Genomic DNA, 13,789 nt, shown 5'->3' with positions numbered 1-13,789 from the left:
CTTCAGAAGAAACAGTTCAACTGTAGACCTTATCTTCAGTGCTCGAGTGCTAATGGAAAAACACTGGGAGAAATACAAGAACCTGATCATGGTCATCCTTGACATTGAAAAGGCATTTGACAGTGTTGCAAGAGAGAAGATCTGGCACTGCTTGAGAAAGAGGAATGTTCCTGAAGGATTGATAACGAAAATCTAGATGCTGTACAAGAAGTGTATCAGCTGCGTGCGACATGGAGAGGGGCATTCATCATGGTTCCGGACAAAGAGTGGAGTCCAACAGAGAAGTGTACTGTCGCCACTATTTACCACAATTATGGAAAATATAATGAAGAGCAATAAGAAAATATCAGGTGAACTCAGTGCAGTTGTCTTTACTGATGACGACGTGATTTGGGGAGAAACTGAAGAAGTAGAACAGACAAAACTCAACACCTGGATGGCAAAGTTCCAGGAATTTAACCTCAAGATCAGCGAGACAAAGACTGTCGTTATGGCAGGGAACAGAAATGACCAACCACCAAGCATCAAACTGGTAGACCACAAACTGAAGAGTGCAGACAATTTCCCATACCATGATAGCATAGCTTCAAAGGATAATCTAGCCACCAAAGAAATCATCAACAGGGTGCAAAAGAGTTCCATCTTCTATGAACAAGTAAGAACCCTCCTTTGGGATGAAAAGATCCCAGAGAAAGCAAAACTAACCAGTTACTTCATACCAATCTTGACTTGTGGTATTGAATCATGCAACCTCACAAAGAGAGACTCATCAAGACTTCAGTCATTAGAGATGAAATTCCTGAGGTTCACTATCCAGAAAACCAAGATGAATAAGTTAAGAAATGAAGTGATGAGGAGAGAAGCTGGGATTAAGTCGTCGTCGTCATCATCATCATCATCATCATCATCATCTTCTTAATCTTCTTCTTCTTTTCCTACCGCTTTTTCCCACTGAATTATTACCAATATATCACAGTTTACATTAATTTCCAAAATATACAACATGCAAAATGGGCACATTCCACCATTTCCAGATGCTTTGACATTCTGGATGGTACGGCCTGGAGGGTAAGGGCCTGTTGGTGGCATACCAGACAGGAAGTGCTGTCGTCACCTGTTGACAGGTCACTGAGACCGAGACCATATAGTATGCTTCTGACTGAGACACAGCAGCTCCCCTGTCATCTGAAGTAGAGCCACAAAAAGCAAGACAGACGATTACAACCGGAAGGACATGAATTTCCCAATTTCCTATTTTCAACAAAATAAGAAATAAAGCCAAGTCAATTGAGAGCAGGAGTCCATAATCAGAGAACACAGGCGATACAAGTGGGCCACGTAACATTAATTTTCATTCTTCATAACTTAATCTAAATGTTTGTTCCTGTTATTCACCACTTTTCAACCTTAATTCGATTTGTATTATCCATTTTGTAGACTAAAATCAGGCGGTTCAACTTCAATAATGCTTACATACATCAGCCCATGTCGGAAAACAAAAACTAAGCCAACAGTATACAGATACCAGTTGATCCATACCAAAGAACAACAAAAGCATTGAAACAGAAAGCCTTCCAGCTTAAGGCTGTTTTAACAATCAACATTTCACAGTTTTTTAAATTTCATCATGCTTTCTAAAAATCTACTTACCTAACATATCATTTTGTGTCTCTCCTACGTTTTTAACACATCATATATATCTTACTGAGGATGACCCAATGCCGGGTCGAAACATGTCTATTTATGTGTGAACTTTCGTCTTAATTGGACGTAAAAAATATATAGTATTGACTAGGAGGATTAAAATAGTTTCTGTACAATTTTGTAAGAAGTTCAACAATCAATACAGATTAACAATGAGATTCATAGTCTAATGGGAATGCCATCCAGGCAAGAAGGAAAGCTAATTTCTATGTTAATACGAAAATGAAATTAGCGAAAATAAGCAAAGGCATAACCCTTATTACGAGATGCATTATAAAATGATGCAACATCTAAGCTTCTATAATTTACTAAAGAGACGCACAGGAACACTACAAGAACTAGATTCACTCAATTAAAGACATAAGATTTGGATATGGGAGGAGAACAATTTTTAAGATAAAAAATGTCAATTCTGAACAACAGATTTTACGAGGCCCACTTGGAAATTACCACTTTTAGCCCCATTAGAACGGAATTCACTACAAAAACACATAAATAAACTAGAAAACACACTATCCAGTAAACAAAATACACTAGACAAAAAAATGGAACTCGCTTATAACCTCGAAAAAATAGAACACAAAAAACTTTGTCAATATAACCAACACAACTGAAACCAACATCAAATCCAAAGGTATTCATCCACCAGTTATGAACTTCAGTAAAGGGAGTCTTAGCAAGGACGACCCTGAAATTCTGAGTAGTGGACCCAAACATAATTGGCCCACCACATCCAAACATGATAGTTTAATTACCACATTAGTAGAAACAGAAATGGCAGTCAACAAATTACCCTTAGATAAACAGGAAATTATAAAATACGTAATGAAAAACAAACTTTTATCTTATCATAAAGAAGTATTTAATCACAACACACACTGATATAAAGGGTTATTCTAAATGATTGTCGGGGTTTTGTGATTTTTTTTTTGAAAACGTGGAAAACGTACCATTTTTATTGTTGCAGTAACGGTTCGACAAACTCTCAAAGTTTTGTTTTACATCAACTGTAGTACATAAGTTACCACCAGATGGCAGTAATAGCAGTGTTTAACAAAATGGCAGTTAGCGATAAGGAGAAAGCTTTTTGTACTCTTGAATTTCATCAACACCGATCAGTTACCAGAGTCCTGCGCCATTTTTGGACAAAATACGGGAAGGAGCCTCCTTCCGACAACTCTATTCGCAGATGGTACGCACAATTTGTGGATACAGGTTGTCTGTGCAAAGGGAAAAGCAGTGGGCATCCCGCTGTGTCAGAAGCGGATGCGAATCAGATTAGGGGCGTTTATCTCCATAGTCCTAAGAAATCAACTATGAGATGTAGCAGGGAACTGCAAATTCCTCAAACCACAGTATGGCGTGTGTTACGAAGGCGCCTAAAGGTAAAGCCATATCGCCTACAACTGCGTCAAGCTCTAACAGCTAATGACAAAGCTCTAAGTTTCAACTTTTGCATGCCACTGCAGGAACGGATTGAAGATGATGGTTTCCTTGACGGGGTAGTTTTCAGTGACGAAGCTACTTTTCATGTAAGTGGAAAGGTAAACAAACAAAACGTTCGCATTTGGGGTGCAACGAACCCCCATTGTTATGTGGAATATGTGCGAGACTCTCCTAACGTGAATGTGTTCTGTGCCGTTTCAAACACGAAGGTCTATGGCTCGTTCTTCTTCAATGAACAGACAGTAACAGGGCTGACTTAACTGGACAGGCTCACAGAATGGCTGTTACCCCAATTGAGTGACGACAGGGATGATTACGTGCTGCAACAGGATGGTGCACCACCTCATTTCCACAGGGAGGTTAGAGCATTTTTAAACCAAGAACTTCCACAACGATGGATGGGACGTGGAATGGAAGGTGATCTGATGCTCTTACCCTTTCCACCACATTCACCAGATCTTACACCATGCGATTTCTTCCTGTGGGGACATGTTAAAGATCAGGTATTTGTTCTACCTCTACCGGTGGATATTCAGGAAGTGAAGCAGCGCATCCAAGCCGCCTTCCAAAGCATCACCGCTGCCATGTTGACTCGTGTGTGCGAAGAGAGGGACTATCGAGTAGATGTGTGTAGAGTAACACAAGACGCACATATCGAGCATTTGTAATGTATGTCCAAATAACTTTATGAGTTACAGTACACAATAAAACAAGATTCATATTTCTACGTCAATTGCACTGTGAGTTATGAATTTTTGTAACCCCGGCAGTCATTTAGAATAACCCTGTATTAATAAGAAAATTAAAAACTTCAAAGAAAATTAAAGGTTAATGACCTAATAGCAACTAAATCTGATAAAGAGAATGGAATAGTAATCATGGAGGGGAACGATTATATTAATAAAACACATTTGTTTTTCACGGAAAACAAATTTGACGTAATCAAGAAGAATCCCTTCACCTGCAAAAAGAATTAAAATCAATAATCAATAGTAGTACATTCCTTTTCATTGAATTTGATAAGAAAAAATTCATTGCCATGAGCCCTAGGTTACCCGTAGAGAAATCGTTACCAAAAGTTTATAAGGCTAACACCCCCTATATGACCTGTTATCAATTTTAGGGGGAGCCCGACAAACAAATTATCTCAATTTATTAAAAATTTCCTTAGTACAAATTATCACTACCAAGTGAACACAATGATAAAGAACTCCATAGAACTTTGCGAAAGAATAAAACATATAAAGGTACCAGAACACCACATGATCCTTTCATTTGATGTCGTCAATATGTATGCCAATATCCCCGTTAAAACCACTATAAATTTTATATGGAATAATTTAACCAAATTCAATAAATTAAGCCTTGGTAAAATAGATGAGTTCAGAGGCCTATTAAAATTCTATTTAAGTATTATTTCATTTTTGAGAATAAAATCTACCAACAGACAGGTTTACCTATGGGAGCACCTTCCTCGAGTACTTTGGCGAACATATATATGGACCGCTTAGAACACACAAACATCATAGATAAGATCAAAGCTATAAAATTCTGGTCACATTATGTTGACGATGTGCTAGCCATCATAGACAGCAGCGTTAATGAAGAAAATGACATTTTAGAAATACTAAACAGTTTAAATCAGAATATTAAATTCACTATGGAAATGGAGAACAATAACTCATTTAATTATTTAGACATAACACTATCACGTCGTAAGAATAATCATCTGGCAATTAACATTTACCGGAAACCAACTTACACCGGTAACACCTTTAAACAAAATTCAATACATCCTGAAGTTCACAAAAAGCTGCCTACAATACCATGTTAAAACGAGCTTTAAAAATCCCTCTCTCAAGAAAAAAATTAAAAAAGGAAATCGAGAACATCCATGAAATAGCTTTGAATAATGGATTCAGCACAAAATTTATAAATAGCTTTGAATAATGGATTCAGCACAAAATTTATAAATAAGCTAATCAATAAACATACTAACAAGCCCACAATTACTTTAACGAAAGATTCAAAAACTAAAGAAAAATATGCCACGTTCATATTTAGCAATAATAATATACACATAATCACCAACGTCCTAAGAAAACAGACCTAAAAATTGCTTTCAAAACCAGCAACACTAAGGAAAGAATATTATTTAATCGAAACAGACTTTCAACGTATTAGGTCGTGTTACGTACATGTAGTACGTGTTGAAGAGATGTTAAGTACAGAACAAAAATGGCCAGCCGGACACCAGTGGGATCCAAACCCACAACCTCCCGATTTCGCGTTGGTTGCTCTACCAGGTAGAGCAGTGCCAGACCTGTAGCTCAGATCCTTTCAAACAGAACAAAGATGGCCTAGGCCACCATAGCTCAATTGGTAGAGCAACCAACGCGAAATCGGGAGGTTGTGGGTACGGATCCCACTGGTGTCCGGCTGGCCATTTTTGTTCTGTACTTAACATCTCTTCAACACGTACTACATGTGCGTAACACGACCTAATACGTTGAAAGTCTGTTTCGATTACAATGCGGTCGTGAAAATTCAATATTCATGAATATTATTTAACTCTCGCACAGTAAATACTAGCAATAAATACACAAATTCTGGGATATATAAACTGGACTGTCAGGGATGTGGGTCAAGTTACGTCGGACAAACTGCTAGGAACTTCCTCATAAGATATACAGAACATCACAACACTTTAAGATATAATAGTTTCTCTGCCATGAGTAACTATCACAAAGACTATAATTACAATTATACTACAATAGATCAAGATCTAAAAATTCTACAACGTGAACAAAAAGGTCCTCTACTGACATTTTAGAGAATTTTTACATCAGTATGGATCAATATAAGAACCCAGTCCTCAACTTAGATGAGATAAATGAAAAAGATACGTAATATGGGAAACACTTATTCTGATCATTTGTCAGGAACATAAGAACTCACAATTATTACACTCGTTTTCAGTCACCGTCCCCATTATTCCACATACTCCTATTCTCCCGCACGCCCCACCCCATTTCCCCACTCCACTTCCTTGCAGCAACACGTCTTGCGTTCTATTGCGGGAGCAAGTCAGTCGAGAGCTGGACTCCATAATCAGAGAACATGGGTGATACAAGCAGGCCACGTAACGTAAGTTAATTTTCGTTCTTCATAACTTAATCTAAATGTTTGTTCCTGTTAGCCACCACTTTTTAACCTTAATTCGATTTGTATTATCCATTTTACAGACTAAAATCAGATGGTCCAATTTCAATAATGCTTATGTACATCATGCCATGTTGGAACACAAAAACTAAGCCAACAGTATACAGATACCAGTTGATCCACACTAAAGAGCAACAAAAACACTGAAATAGAAAGACTTTCAGCTCAAGACTGTTTTAACGATCAACATTTCACAGTTTTTTAACAGTCATCATGCTTTCTAAAAAACATTTTACCTAACATATAATTTTGTGTGTCTCCTATGTTTTTAATACATCATACATGTCTTACTGAGGATGACCCAATGCCAAGCCAAAACATGTCTATTTATATGTGAACTTTCTTCTTAATTGGACGTAAAAAATATATAGTAACGACTAGGTGGATTAAAATAGATTTTGTACAAGTTTGTAAGAAATTCCATATGAGATTTACCACTACTACTTTGTCTCGCACTTTCTTGTAGCTCATATCGCCCCCTATACATTCTCCATCTTCATTATCAAAACATAGCTCTCCAGAATCATTGTTTATGAGGAAACATTCAATTTCTTCATCAACAAGAGTTGAATGTATACTTCAAGACACCATGATGGCTACACATTAGCGGGAAAGATGTTCCACTCCAACGATGCTGAAATATCATCAGATCGTTCTCAAAACAAGCAAAATGGAGTGGTATATCTGCCGTACAGAACTTCTTTGAGCATTCCCCCAAAAATTCAAAGCATGACACTATAACCCCCTCATATATTAGAATGGTAAAGTACACACTGCACCATAACTTATATATATATATATATTCGGGTTTGGCGGATAAGGCACAGCATTCAATGACGTATATATACAGGTTTGGCGTTTAATAGGTTAAGAGCTGATCTCCATTACACAGTTGAGCAATCGACTTCAACTGCTGCTCAGTCATAAATATACGTCTCTCTTGAACAGTTTCCATACATACTGTCAATAAATGAAAATCCTCTCACTCATCACCATATAATATACACAACATATTTACCTTTAACTTAGTCCAACCTCTATTCATATAAATTCCTAAAAATCCACCATATTAAGCCTCTTCTCACCATCCTATTCACATTTGCTACTCTCAAATTCAACACCTGATTTACCCTCATAAACATCTTTAGGGTACCTCTCTTCCTGCCTTCGGCTACCAGCATTTATTCTGCAATATTTCTTGCCCTCATAATCACATGTTTCCAATAAATACCCCTTCTCTCCCATTCAATATTATAATACTCACCTAAACACAGTCGATCTAAAGCATTCTTCACCTTATCAACCCAGTAATCACCATAATTGCACTTCATTTGACACTGGTGAGCCGACTGAAGAATTAGGCCCCCTTCCACCTTTTCTCAACCTGCACCAGTAACTAAGCACCCTTTTTAAAGTGCCAATCTTGATACTCTTTACAAATAACACTTGCTCTTGCACTCGCGGCACACAATGGCAACCCCATAACAATCTTGCTGAACTTACTCCCTATCTGTTCTAATATCCCACACTCTTTCTACACCCCCCCCCCCCAAATCTCAGAAGCATACGGCATTGTATTTTTCACCACTGCGTTAAACACCATTATTTGTATATAATAACCTACACCCCAAAATTTATTTTCCTATATACTAATTACTGAGAGTGCAACTCGGCCTTTCCATTTGGCTCCTCTAATTTGCTGAACCCAACTATCATTTCTGCTTATCATCAACCCCAGATACTCAATCTTATCCACCATCTCTATTTCTTCCCCATTTATATTCCACTTCATCCCTGGTTTCTTTTCGTTCCCTTTCCTACAGACCATCACCTTAGTCTTGTTACTGTTCATCTTCAATGACCATTTCTTCACAAAATGCAAACTTCGTTCAAGCTCTTTTGCAGGCCGCCAGCTGTCAATGTCAACAATAATACATAATGTTTCTTTTACAGTAAAATGTATGAATAAATTGTAAAGTTTTATATGTAGGACCATTCCTGAAAATGATAGTAGGCCTGATGGGTATGTCTATTTTGTGAATTTCGGGAAGAGCTCACGCAGTTGGTAGTTTGGGGTTCATACTGATTGATTTTGAAATTTCTTGTTCATTTAACAAAAATGAAGAGTTTTTAAGTAACAGTTTAAGTTTATTTGGACGATTTTAGTAGGATCTTTTTTAACAATAGTGAATTTATCGTCAGTAAAAAAAGTGTTCTGTTTTCTTAATATATTCAGTTTTGTCCATGACTACCATAGTGTTTTGCCCTTGTCAGCTTTTGTGACAATTAAGTTACTGTTCTTGATTTTCTGTTTTAAGTTATTTAATTCTTTGTTAACTACTGGGTTATTATTAAAGCCCTGTTGTTTATGAATGTTGAGAAGTTTACTCTTGATGGCGTAACTAAATTCATTCTGCTGATCAACCGGAAGCTAATTAATGTCAGATTCTGTTTTGGCTATGGCTGTAATGATGTCTACTTTTTTAGAAGTGTTTCAATGATGTTTAGGCTCTTTACTCTTTACTCATCCATTAACAGAGAGACAGATTTTTGACAGAAGGATGAAAAGTAAAAGTATTATCTGCTAGTTTGGTTGAAAAATTCTTCGCCTGAGCAATGTTATATTTAGTTTTCTTCAAATGTTCAAATTTTCATTTAAACGGTTTTCTTTGGTATATAAGGTATATTGCAATTCAGCATTGACATTATGTTCTGAAAGGAGACCCATGCTAGAGGTAATAAAGCTTTAGAAGCTTCTAGATGTGAATTATATAAACTCATGTTCAGAAAAGATTTTTTCTATATAAAAATTTGATATTTTTAATTCACATTTTATTAAATTGAATATTTGACCGAAACATGTACAAAAGTTCCTTAATCATGACCTTTTAAGTGTGGTTTAATGTAGGCTATACTAAACTGTATTGACAATGGTGGATTTTTTAATTTTTTTCCTTTCTCAAAGGAATTTTGTATTATGAAGATAAAATTGTGAATTTCCACAAATATGTGATCAATTTATGCAATATTGTGCTTACTTTTCTTTCGTTGTATGCGACTCCTGCACTTTGCTAATTCATGTACTGTTCGTAATATTTATTTGCTAATTTATGTAGTTATATTTTTTATTTTAAACCTTTATAACTTTTTCCAATAAAGTAAATTAAAAAACACACTTTCCAAACCAGAGAACGTAAACAAAACCACGTGATTTCGACCGTTTCAACCTTCCTTTGTCTGCCCAGTAAATAGTCTATTTCTAAATTGTGTAGGATTGTAACGAGTTGTTTATGAAAATTCAAGGATTGAGTGCGAAAATAATATTAGGCCTACTATTCTAAGCTTCTAGCAAATACCTTAAACATCAAAAATCTGCTCAGAGAAGTCTCCTATCTATCTGCTATCCGTAGCAGCTGTGAAGATCACGAATGCACAGTGTTACCTAGTGACCTTCAAGGGTCATTACTCATTACGGAGCACATTAACCAGGTGAATAAACTAAATTCTTGACTGTGTAAAAAACAGAATTAGAAGTATCGGCAGTTGCGCAACTGGTATGCCAACACACGCACACATCTAAAGCCGCTCAGCAGCGAAATAATTGACGGCAGCCTAGTCTTTCAGCTATACAGTGTTGTGTACCATGTTATTCTAGTGAGAGTGTCATTTGAATGTACAGTAGTTATGGCTGCTACTTCGAAGTCTGGTAGCAAATCTGGACGACCTGTAAGGGGACAAGCCAGAGAAACAGTATATAATGTAGCTGCTCACTTACGAGAACAGAAAACATTTCATAAACTGAATTATAATGTTGTGGCTTCAACAAGTGAAGCAACAGGGGTTTCAAAGTCACTGGTGAAACGTATTTTAGCGGAAGGGAAAACGTCTATGGCCAAGAGTCGTTTGCATTTCTCTACACCTGACGGCAAGAAAACAGTCCACAAGAAAAGGATCGAAACAGACGACTTCAAAAAAAGATGTGATACGTCGGAAAATAAGCGAATTTTACGTCATGAAAAAACTGTAACTACACTGGACAAATTGAAGCGTGTTAAAATCGGAAAAGATACATGACTGTAGCAGAGAGTATCTTCGACGGTTATTTTGTGTTGTTCATATTATGTCCTCTGTGTGTACGCTTATTGGAACAGTATATTTTTATTATTTTTATTTTTAAAATATGGTTTACAGCTTGGGTATTGTATGTAGTTCCATTTAACTTAATGCTTAATACTTTTGGCTACTTTACATTTACTTTCGTTCGTTTAATTGCATTGCGTTTCCGGCTTTAATGAAAAAATAACCTCAAGCGAAGAGCCTGACTGCAGCTACTTGGAGTATGTGTTAACGCAAGCTTGACGGCCGGCACGTCAGTCAGCCAGCTGCGCGTGTGCTTGTCCTTGATTCATCGGGTAACATCGGGATGAACCGAAACAAGCTGCGCGAACCGAAGTAGGCGAGGGTTCTTTTGTTTGTTGTCAGTTAATAGATTACCTTATAAAGTCTGTTACTGAAAGTTACCGTTGAATTTTGGTAGAATAACCTGTTTGAAGAACTGTAATTTAGATACTGGATATAATTTTGGAAGACTATATCATGATACTGATGATGATAAGTGTTTTTCTCACACGTGAACAATGGCCTCAACATGAATAACTAAAACAAACATGGGGCTGACCACTATCGGAAGCCGCCCAGCTGACTCTACTAGCCCATATCTGGATGATGCTGCCCGTTGATGATGTAACGATTGGCTGGAGCCAGCCCACAGGCTACGGATGACCGAATGGAAATCTAGCCCAGTCCAATAACTTCAGCAGTGAAAGCTAAGTTCTATATCATAATTTATTCACAGTAGTCTTAAATATTCATACAATAGATGTAGTATGTAGATATTGGCAACGTGTTTTTGTGAGGGTTGTTATTTTACGTCTTCGAGATACGATTCCAATGTGCAGGATCTTTGCAAAGAAGTTAACATGATTTATAACCATGGGTGCGGGTAATCTTCATGTATGTGAATCAGTGCCCTTATGTAGGAGTGCTTATAACCAATTACGGAGAGATTTTAAATGATGTTTCTACCTTTACCAAAGCAAAGTGACATACATAATGTGAAATAATTCAGCTGTAATGCAGAAAGAAGATAGATGTTTTCATAAGTTATTAAGACGTGGTTATCGATGTACCGTGAGTAAATATGAACCTATATTATTCATACTTGTATTTCTTTTTCAGAATAGTGTGATTATGTGTATTAGGATTGAAATTTAACCCATAAATGCATCGTTGTAGTTTGATATTGAAGTGTTGAGATGATACGCCGCGTAGGAAGAAATGATTGGTATTTACATGAGTAAATAAGAATATGAACGTGTTGATGCGATTATATGAATAAATATTCGTTGGGGAATATTTGTGGTTATGAATGACGTGAAGTGATAATGTTTACAGTTGGTAATATGGAGAGAGTTATATATTTATGATTTGCTGGTAGTAATTGCGATGTGATACCAACCATCGAGTATAATTTACGTGAGTGGCATAATTTTTATAGCAATATAAGATATTTTTGGGTTAATAATATATTCTTACGATGAATTACGTCACAGAATCTGTAGGTTGATAACCGTATACTGTCATCAGATTAAAACTTCCAAATGATAAATATTTAGGAGTAAACTTGATTTCTTCTAGGAAAAGTTCACACGTCGTAATGTGTATTGTTTGGTATTTGATGTCGAAGCCAGGAGTTGAGGAGAGGAAGCATCTTCCTAATTTAAGTCCCTGCCATTGATAAATATTGACACCAACTATATTCTTTAAAATTCCATAATATAGTAACTGAGCTTAGATACGATCATGGATCTCGATAGATGTAAGACCTGACAGGATGATGATGATAATCTACTATTAGATGATACCTACATTTAATTTTAGGATATAATATGGATATATTTGTCCAGCAACATAGTCAAACTGATTGATATTCTTTTATGAATTGAAATATATTTAAAATAGCAATTTTGAGCTATAATTAGTAGAACTTTGCTTACACTGCCGATGTTACAATTTAAGAGAACATTCAAAATGGGATGACAATATATAAATTTAACACGTATGAAAATAGGCAATTTTTGATGGTTAGGAACTTTGATTTTAATTAATGTTAATTTACTTGCTTATGAATTTATTTACATTTTCTTTAATTTTCTTGATGTTTTAATTCCATGAATATCCAACAAGACTGTTAATTAATGTTAATTTACTTGCTTATGAATTTATTTACATTTTCTTTAATTTTCTTGATGTTTTAATTCCATGAATATCCAACAAGACTGTTACATAGTGTGACTGATAATTATGGTTTATGAAATTATGCAAACTTTTCTTTGTTTTCTTGGTGCGCATAACATATTTATTTAACGAGAAGACTGATTAAGCTCAACCAAAGACAATTTTGATCTATCTTTTGGAAAGGAAAGACGATTAATGTAATTGAATGTTATTTCCTCTTAATAATTCATCCCTTGCAATTCATAATATTGAATAAATCAAGAATTTTACATTTAAATTAATATTATTGCAATTATTTTTTCATATTTATAGTAGATAAGTTTACACTGAATTCTTGCAAGAATATTTCTTGGTTGACCGAACTTGGATGATGATTTTTCATTGTTGTTTCGGATGGATGGTATTGCTGGTAAATTATACGAAAGGAAATGTGGGTTCCCAGTTGATCTCACGTAAAAAACTATATCTTAATGATGCAAGTTAATTATCCCTGGGAGGTGTCGCGTGGCAGCAGTTCGGAGAAGATTTTGACGATTATAGAGAAATGTGATATGGAGATAACTGCTTTAATCGGAACTTATATTGGCGAAATGAAGTATTTAGTCACCGATTATGGGAAACTAATGTAGCTGCCGACACTTAGCATCATTTTTTTTAATGCATTGATCCATTCACTTGAATCCAAAACGTGATATAGACAGGAAAGCTAAAATAGCCGGAGCATTAGATTGGTCGCCCGATATGGCGCAAGAAAGATTATTTCCCTGAAGGATGGTGCAATACTGTTGTTAAAAGCATTTAAAACTGAAGTGAGGATGATGATTGAATGTTAAAAATGTTCTCATTAAGAAAAATTTTACGTTCTTGTAAGGTCGTGGTTTAAAATCTTCCGTGTGCATTATTGTCCACTTGACGTGATGTCCTCCTGATATTATTATTAGTTGCATCAGTAGTGACTCAGACAGTGAAGAGTGAAGACATATCAAAGGAACGAGAGATGGGAGTAACGGCTCAGCAGTACTGGGTGTGAATAGGATGTTGGGAAGGAGCAAGGTGGTGTTGGAGGAAGTGTGGTGTGGAAGAAAGGAGAGACAAAAGTACCGCAAAGGGTCTGTAAGAA

At 36.1% G+C, this 13,789-nt stretch overlaps 1 protein-coding gene and 1 pseudogene across 1 annotated transcript in view; one reads left to right on the top strand and one right to left on the bottom strand.

The window, feature by feature from the left end:
* aux (cyclin-G-associated kinase) overlaps positions 1–13,789 on the bottom strand; it is a 487,932-nt gene that overhangs the window by 344,008 nt on the left and 130,135 nt on the right. The gene's annotated exons all lie outside the window — the stretch shown is intronic.
* On the top strand, positions 2,763–3,818 carry LOC136858706 (histone-lysine N-methyltransferase SETMAR-like; annotated as a pseudogene).

This window comes from Anabrus simplex, chromosome 1, assembly GCF_040414725.1.
Source record: "Anabrus simplex isolate iqAnaSimp1 chromosome 1, ASM4041472v1, whole genome shotgun sequence".
NCBI classification, from domain to species: domain Eukaryota; kingdom Metazoa; phylum Arthropoda; class Insecta; order Orthoptera; family Tettigoniidae; genus Anabrus; species Anabrus simplex.
The sequence above is the reverse complement of the archived record's forward strand: the minus strand, read 5'-3'. Positions and strand labels throughout refer to the sequence as shown.